The sequence below is a fragment of the Kryptolebias marmoratus genome, linkage group LG6 (genome assembly GCF_001649575.2).
Source record: "Kryptolebias marmoratus isolate JLee-2015 linkage group LG6, ASM164957v2, whole genome shotgun sequence".
Lineage (NCBI taxonomy): Eukaryota > Metazoa > Chordata > Actinopteri > Cyprinodontiformes > Rivulidae > Kryptolebias > Kryptolebias marmoratus.
This window is the reverse complement of record NC_051435.1, coordinates 30,250,247-30,258,967: the sequence shown is the minus strand read 5'-3', so window position 1 is coordinate 30,258,967 and position 8,721 is coordinate 30,250,247. Positions and strand designations below refer to the sequence as shown.

At 41.7% G+C, this 8,721-nt stretch overlaps 1 pseudogene; it reads right to left on the bottom strand.

Moving 5' to 3' along the window:
- Positions 1-293: 293 nt before the first annotated feature.
- On the bottom strand, positions 294-688 carry LOC119617135 (annotated as a pseudogene).
- Positions 689-8,721: the final 8,033 nt, after the last annotated feature.

The window sequence follows — 8,721 nt, the reverse complement described above, 5'->3', positions numbered from 1 at the left end:
ACTGTGTCCTTTAAGTATCGAAGAATCCTCTTCACAGCAGTCAGATGTGCAGTATTTGGATTTGCACAAAACTTTGACACTGCACTTACCGCTTGTGCTATATCTGGTCTTGTTGTTATCGCCGCATACAGCAGACTTCCAACCACGGACTGGTAAGTACTTGGATTGACAGGATTATTGACACCATCATCCTTTTTCAGCTTTACACTGATGTCAGCAGGGGTTCAAATTCAATTCAATTCAAAAATACTTTAATAATCCCAAAGGGAAATTAAATGTTGTTGTAGCTCATAATCCTGGTTTTGTTAAAGAGTTGATGGCTGTGGGCAGAAAGGGTCTCTTGTAGCGGTCTGTCCCGATTTGTCCTCGGTCCTGGTGTCCTCAAAGAGCCCCACCAGATAAACCTCCTGTTGAGCCATTATGGCTGAACTCTGGAAGCTCAGGTCGGTCTTGAAGTCCTGGGTGATCTCTCAGACCAGGTGCTGGAAGGGCAGCTTCTGGATGAGCAGCTCGGTGGACTTCTGGTAGTGGTGGATCTCCCTGAGAGCCACGGTACCGATCCTGTAGCGGTGAGGCTTCTTCACTCCGCCGTGGCTGGAACGCTCCTACGGGAAGCTTTGGTGGCGAGCTGCTTCCTGGGAGCTTTACCTCTGGTGAATTTATGGGTGCTTTGCTTGGTTTTGGCCATGACTGGACTTCAGGGTTCTTCACGTTTAACACTTGTTGTCATGGTTACGCATCATAACAAAATGTCCAAAAGTAAAAAGGCTTTAGTAAAAATCCTTCCAGCTGCACAGCATCCGATACCAGAGCAAGTAATCATCCAAAAAAAAAAGGTATTTTCATCCAGAAAAAAAGAGGAATAAAGTTTTCAAAAGCAATATCTCAGAATGAAAGGAACAGAGCTGCTCCAACATGCAGCCACCTTGAGCGGCGCAATTCTAGAAGGTTGCAACAGGATTTTCTTTTTCCATCCCATATTTCTGAAGACTGGTTTCAATGCACTGTTTCTGGTGAAGAAAGATGCATTTTTTTGCTTTGTCTTGAGTAACTGAGATGCCCAGGATGTAGGACAGCTCACCCAAGTTGTTACTCCTCTCGAGTTTAATCAAGGCTGAACGCAGTTCTTGGTTTCAACAGCCATTTATTGTGGACACGTCTTATAAAGTCCCCAAAAATGCCGTCAGAACTAAAAGAAGGTAACACAAACCTAAATCAGTTCACAATAAATGGAGTATTTACACAAATAAAAGATACAAAAAACAAAAAAACAAAACCGTACCTCACTAGCCGCATTGACTCCAGAGGAATAAAACTGAATTCTTATGATCAGCTTCTTCAGCTTGAATGCCCCATGTGGATCTAAGTGCACCAGTCAAAGTTTCCCACATGGTCCGTGGAACGAAACAAAAGTTCCCCCTCACATTTGAATGTACACTTAACCATACATAATAAACATCACACAAATTTACTAAAACTTCCACACATTTAAACTTGATGCTTTATATTAAATAAAATGCAACTATTGCCACCTTAAACAAAACAACAACAAAAAAAACAATAAACCAGCAGCAGTTGTCTTGACAACAGCTACACAAGTCCTTCATTTTGTAATACTCCAGGAGAGTCCGTTTTAACTCATCCATGCTTTCAGTTGACTCTGTAATCAACATCAGATCATCTACATAAACTGCAATTATCTCCAGCTCCTGTGATGACCTCACAAACACACATGGATCCAAGGTGCTCCGTTTAAACCCAAGATCAATCATGAATTTTGTGAACTCTTTGTTCCAACAACAAGGAGACTGTTTTAGTCCATAGATTGATTTTTTTCAGCTTGCACACAAGATGCTCCTGACCTGGTTTGATTTATCCCTCAGGTTGTTCCATTTATAGTTTTTCCTCTAGATGTCCATTTAAGAAAGCAGTGACAACATCCATTTGATGTACATGTAGATTATTCTGGATGGCGAAGGACAGTAATGTACAAATTGAGCTAAAACGTACCACAGGTGAAAATGTTTCATCGTAGTCAGCACCATACAGCTGTGAGTTACTTCTGGCAACAAGTCTGCACTTGTATCGCTCCTCTTCTCCATCACTTTGATGCTTGACTTTGAACACCCATCTTGATTCAATGACTTCTTTGTCCTTTAGTAACTCCACCAGATCCCAGGTTTCATTTTCTAGCAGTGACTCGTATTCCAAATCAGCCGCTTCTTGCCATTCTTTTGCATTTGGACTCTTTAATGCTTCTTTCAGTGTGGTTAGATCTGTGACAGAACACACATTAGCACAATGATCAACAGTCACCATATCTGCAAATTTGTCATATCCATATCTCTTTGGAGCCCTGATTCTGCCTCCACTTTTAACAGTTTCAGCGACAGTGACAACATCATCAGTAGTTTCCCCTTTCTTCTGTGATGGTAGTCACTTCTTGCTCTGAACAGGAAACGTCCACCTCATGTTTCCAATCAAAGTCTCACTCATTAAAAACGACATCCTTTCGAATTAGAATTCTTCTTGTCTAATTTTCGTCTTTCAGCATCTGGGACATGTGCATAAGCAACACAACCAAACACTCCCACATGGCTTATGTCAAGTTTTTTGCCAGACCATCGTTGGCAGGATGTCTTTTGTTTCAGGACAGATGTTGGCAATCTGTTTTGGATGTAGGCTGCTGTTGCTCCTGCGTCAGCCCAGTACGTCTTTGGTAGCTTAGCGTGTGACAACATACTTGTAGCTGCTTCAAGTAATGTCCTGTTTTTCTTTCTGCAACTTCATTTTGCTGAGGTGTATGAGGTACAGACATCTCATGGTGGACACCTTGTGCCTTCAAATATTCTTGAAACTCACTTGAAATATACTCCCTACCATTGTCTGATCTCAATCTTGCAACTTTAGGTCCATACTCATTGGAGAATGTTTTCTCAAATTCCTTGAATTTGCTCAATACTACACTTCTTTGTTTCATGAAGTAAACCTTACAGCAGTGAGAGAAGTCATCAATGAAGGTTACAAAGTATTTTGAGCTACCTATTGATTCAGTCTGCATGGGTCCACAGACATCACTATAGATCAGCTGTAACTTACGTTTGGAACGGATTTCTCCCACTGCCTTACATGGCTGTCTCGTCAGCTTGCCCTCCACACAGGCTTCACAGAAAGGAAGTTCTCTTCTGCAGAGAATTTTACTCCATTCTCCAAATCTTCTAGTTCCTTTAGCTTGGTGGTGTGACCGAAGCGCTGATGCCACAGATGAGCTGTGACTGATGCACTTGATGCACTATGACAGACAGACAAAGCTTCTGTAACATTCAACTGGTACAGTCCATCAGATCTTTGTGTTCCCATTCCTTAAAGAGTTCCATCCTTGCCTTGTATGTAGCATCGAGAGTTTTTGAACTGCAGTGTATTTCTTTTTCTTGTAGCAGCTCCCACTGAGAAAAGATTTCCAGACTATTTTGGAACTTACAACACATCATACATGGTGGCAGGTTTAGCATCACTGACTTTAAAGGTCATGTTCATTTTAACAATGCCAAATCCTTGGGTTTTAACCACCCTGCCATCACCCAGTTTTACAGATTGTGTTTTTGAAAACTGCTGGTATTCTTGAAGAATTTCTTTATCACAGGTCATGTGTTTTGATGCTCAAGAATCAATCAACCACTCAACATGTCCTGGTCCTTCATTAGGATTTGCATTTTTTGCAACAAAGGCACTCTCATAGGGCTCATCTTCGTTTTCACAGACCACTTGTTTAGCTTTGAGATTTTTGATTCATTTTTTCCAGCTTGGACAGTTACGCTTTATGTGTCCTTCTTTGCCACACTTGTAACATCTCCATGAACTCTGTCTTTCAGCTCCCACTGCTTTTGAATTGTCCTGAATTTCTCTTGTGTTGACATGGCTGATGCACCACCTGATGTAGCAGCACTGTAGTCATCATTAGCATTGACTCTTTTTTTGCTCTTCATTTATTAATGCTTGCTGAACAAACTGCAATGTCAAATTGTCCATTTTTGTTTCCAGAGCAGTGACAATCGTAGCATAGCTTGGTGGTAAGCTACCCAGGAGTGTTACAATCTGATCTTCCTTTTCAATCACAGCACCTATTGCTCTTAACTGATCAGAGTTCCTTCATTCATTTTAAATGATCATTTAAACTTCCCTTTTCTTTCATTTCACATCTGAAATATTTCTTCTTCAGGAACAGTTTATTTGCTAAAGTGTCTCTCCCAAAATGTCCTTTTAGCATGTCCCAAGCCTTTTTTGGGGTTTGGCAGCTTGTTATTAAATACAACTGGGGTGTACTCACATTCAGCACTCACATGGAAAATGCTCTTTCTCTCCGGTTCTTGAATTCTGCCCAAGCTTATGTGTTAGCATCTGGAGCTAGCATATCTGTCTCCATTAGCACCCATAGTCCTTTGGCTTTTAGCAAGTGCTCCATCAGAAACTTCCACGTTGCCCAGTTCTCTGGTCCGCTTAGCTTGTCGATAAGCATCTTATCTTCCATTGTGAATCCCACAATTCCGTTTATCCGACTCAAAAAACTTCACTTACAGAACTTTTTAGTGACACTCTAGGCCCATAACCTGATGAGAACAGACGTTTCAGCATGCATTATTTGTTTTTTTTTTTTAAAAAAACCTCCCCCCCACAGATAATCAAACTGGCTTGGTCTCGAGATACTTCTCACTCAAAACATGTCCGTCAAGAGCAGTTACTCTACAGTTATTGGAAGACGGGGTTACGTCTATACCCAGAAACTCAGCAAAGGCTCGATCCATAAACTCTGTATCGGCCCCAGAGTCGATAAATACCTGGGTGACTTTCTTAAAGTTCTGGATAGTTAATTCGGCCGGTAGGATTAACCTGGAGGAGAAATTACAATGTCTAATAGGGCTCAGTAGGACTCTCTTGGATCCTACTGAGCCTGGCCTTTTTCTGGGCAGTCTCTTACTGCGTGACCCTTAGCCCCACAGTAGAACCAGAGGTTGCCAATCCTACAAAGACTTCTCTCCCCCGGGGTTAGTTTAATCCTTCCGATTTGCATGGGCTCCTCTTGAGACGAGGCTACAAGACTATTGCCTGGATCCTGGGAAACACGATCACTGACCTGCCAGTTAGCAGAGCGGGGAGAGGTTCTTCCTTGTCGTTCCCTTCTGCGTTCTGATAAAAGAAGGTCAATCCGCGTAGCTAAGTCCTCCAGGCTCCTGAGATCCACGGGGCGGTCTCGAGTAGCCAATTCATCTTTGATCTCCTCTCTTAGCCCTTGAAAAAACACATCCGTTAAAGCGGGATCGTTCCATTGGCTATCTGCGGCCAGTGTATGGAAATCAATTATATACTCCGTGACACTTTGCCTGCCCTGCTTCAAAGAAAACAGTCCACGAGTGGCGTCTCGTTCGGGAGCGACAGGATCGAAAACCCTCCTTAATTCAGCGGCAAAATCCTTGTACGTGTAACAGATTAGCGAGTCCCGTTGCCATTCAGCGGTTCCCCATAGCTTAGCTCGTCCCGACAGCAAGGAGATGACGTACGCTACTTTAGCGCGTTCCGTCGGAAAAGAGGACGGCTGCAATTGAAAGTGGATCTCACACTGAGTGAGAAAAGGTCTACATTGCTTTGCCTCACCGGTGAAGTTCTCCGGTGGAGGAAGCTTGGGTTCGTGGATAGGAGAGACAAACGACCGGAATGGTGCTGGAGGAGTAGCATTGGATTGAGACGTGGCTCTGTCCGCAGACATGTCGCGGAGTAATTGCGTCATATCTTGGACATTCCTTTCGAGCCCGGAAATGGCACTCTCAATGCCGCTTCGCCAGCGTTGCTCGTTTGGATCCATAATGTCTTTTTGGCCAGATTATTCTGTCACAAAAGGCTTAGACGGAGTCAAACAAAGACAAAGGTTTAACCTTTTATTGGTTAAAACAGAAGTGGAGATTGCACTCACGTAGTGGAGCCGAACCCAGGCCAGAGCAGGTAAGCGAGTCGAGCACTGGGAGCGGGGAGCGGGAGTTGAGCTCAGAGTGAGCACTAAGCCAACAGAGGAGTCCAGGAACAGGCAGGAGGTCAAAACCGGGTAGTCAGAGAACTGCAACCAAATCCAATAGGGGATAATCCAGAAAGCCAGAGCCAGAGAACAGAGCGAGGGTCGTTTATCCAAGGTCAGAATCCGAGATGGTCTCCAATGGGGAGCAGGCAAGAGGCGAGAGGCGGGGAGCAGGCGAAGGGTCAAACACAAGACAGGCATGGAACTAAGAATTGCTGGATATTTACCGGGCGAACCTTTCAATAATCTGGAAGAGACCGAAAGGAAGGGGAGAGCCTTTATACTAGTGGCAACAGGTGTAAACGATTCCTGTGATGAGGCTGTGGCATGGCAATGTGGGTGTGGCAGGAGACAGAGTCATGACAGATTTTGGGTCTTTAAGCAGCCACTGAAGTTCAGCCATGGTATTAGGAAAATTAGCAATTAGTAATTAGGAAAAGTGGGCACAGATAACTGATTACTAACTTGGGGCAGGTAAAGATGGGTGTGGCAGGCAAACAAGTGATTGGCTGAGGGCAAGTAAATGATGACAGGAATACAAAGAGCAAAAACTATACAAAAACAAAATTAAATGTGAGGACAACTAAATAAAAAAAACAATAAACTCAATATACAAGACTTAGTTAAACTGAACACAGGATAACCAGAAACACAAAAAAACAATAACTCTAAATACAAACAGAAACTCAAAGAAAAACTCCAATCCTGACAGGACCCAAATGCAGGCAGACACAGGAGCCCAAAACCTAAAAAAAATATTTATTTAATAACAAAAACAAATGGTTGACTTGGTAGCAAAAACTAAATAAGAAACACTTACTACAGCCAGTGCATGTTAGCAACAATGAACCAGTGAATAATGGAGGCTGAGGAACAGGTTATATGGACAGAGGGTGATTAGTAAATGGACACAGGTGACTGATTATAAACTCAGGACAGGTGCTGATGGGTGTGGCAGGCAAACAAGTACTGAGCTGAGGACAGGTAAATAATAACAGGCAACACAGAGGACACAGAGAGCAAAAACTACACAACTAACAATATTAAACTAAACAAAGGGATAAAAAGAAATACAGAATTGCAAAAACACAAAACAATAAACCTAATGCAAAAGAAACTCAAAAAATAACTCAAAATACCCAAATCCTAACAGCACAGCTTCACACTCAAGGTTACCGTCTTTGCATGAAATAATGGGTCATTATTTTAATCAGTTGATTCAAACTGCTGCTGCCAGAGTTCTGATGAGTTAGAAGGAGAGATCATATTTTCCAATTTTAGCTTTTTGCCATTGGTCTCTTATCAAATTCAGAATAGAATTTAAAATCAGGCTTCTAAACTCAAAGCTCTCAACAACCAAGCTCCATCTTAAGATCTAATTGTTGATTGATTTCCTAACAGAACTTTTCACTTTTACATTGAGACCTATTCTCTGAAAAACTCAAGAGAATGCTATTAAAATACTCAAACAAATTACTTCAGTACCAGTTTCTGTATGTAGTAATAATTTATTCATTCCATGGAATTCATCAGTGGCTGATTTCTCCACAAAACCCCACCCATCAGTCAATGAAACAATGACTTTACTGTATGTTTTATCTGAATATCTGTTAGCTCTCACTAAGAGTGCTGACATGGCCTTTGTGGTTGATGCGTCAGCCATGGATGGGAGTAATGGTTTTAATGGAAATTATGCTCCAACTGTTGAAACTTCACATGTTGTTAATGGTTCACAGGAGGGCAAAAGATGTCAGTAACCATTTTCTGGCTGCTTCCTTTTTCTTCTCTTATTGTAAATGTCAAAATCAATACAGATCTTTTTAAAATGCTCTTCAGACTTCTTCTGTGGCAAATTCTTTTCTGTATCTCCCAACTGCTTTCATTATAAAATTTTACTTTCATATAATCTAAGTATTGGTGGGTGTATGAATGTGTGTTCACATGAATTACTCATGTAGGGAGGGTATAAATCCCTTTAAACATAACGTATGGACTTGCCTTTATTTTGACAAAAAAAAAGAGAAACACAGTTGAACCTGTCAATGTACCTCTCATCTAAATGCAAAGACCTCATGAGCTCTGCAAGCCACTGCTAATGTGTGGGAGGGGCCTCCTGTTTTTCACCTCAAAAGTATAAGCGGTCTCGCAATCAATGTAGCAAAAGTTATTGAATTTAAATTGTGTTTTGGGTGTAAACATCTGCAGGTATGACCCCAAAAATTGCTGTTAGAGTAGAAGGGTCAAATTTAACATTATATAATTCTGAAAGTGTATTGAATATAGATATGCAATAATTATGAAGTTTGGAGCATGCCTGGAAGGTGTGAGAGAGTGAACCCCTTTCTGCTTTGCATCTGTTCCACATGGAATGAGTGGCAGGACTAAACTTTGATAGTTTCTCTTTGGAAACGTGTAACCGGTGCAGAACGTAAAACTGAAGAAGCCCATGTATGTCACATATAGAAGAGGAGTGTACCCTGAAAGAATAGATTGCCAGAGTTCATCTGTTATGTCCACTACAAGGTCTTTCTCCCAATGTGACTTAATAATGGAAAGGGATGGAGATTAAAGATCTAACAGTTTAGCATAAACCTCTTTAATTGCCCCTTTCTTATGAATGTTTATGTCTATAATTTTATCCAGGGTTGTTTCCTGGG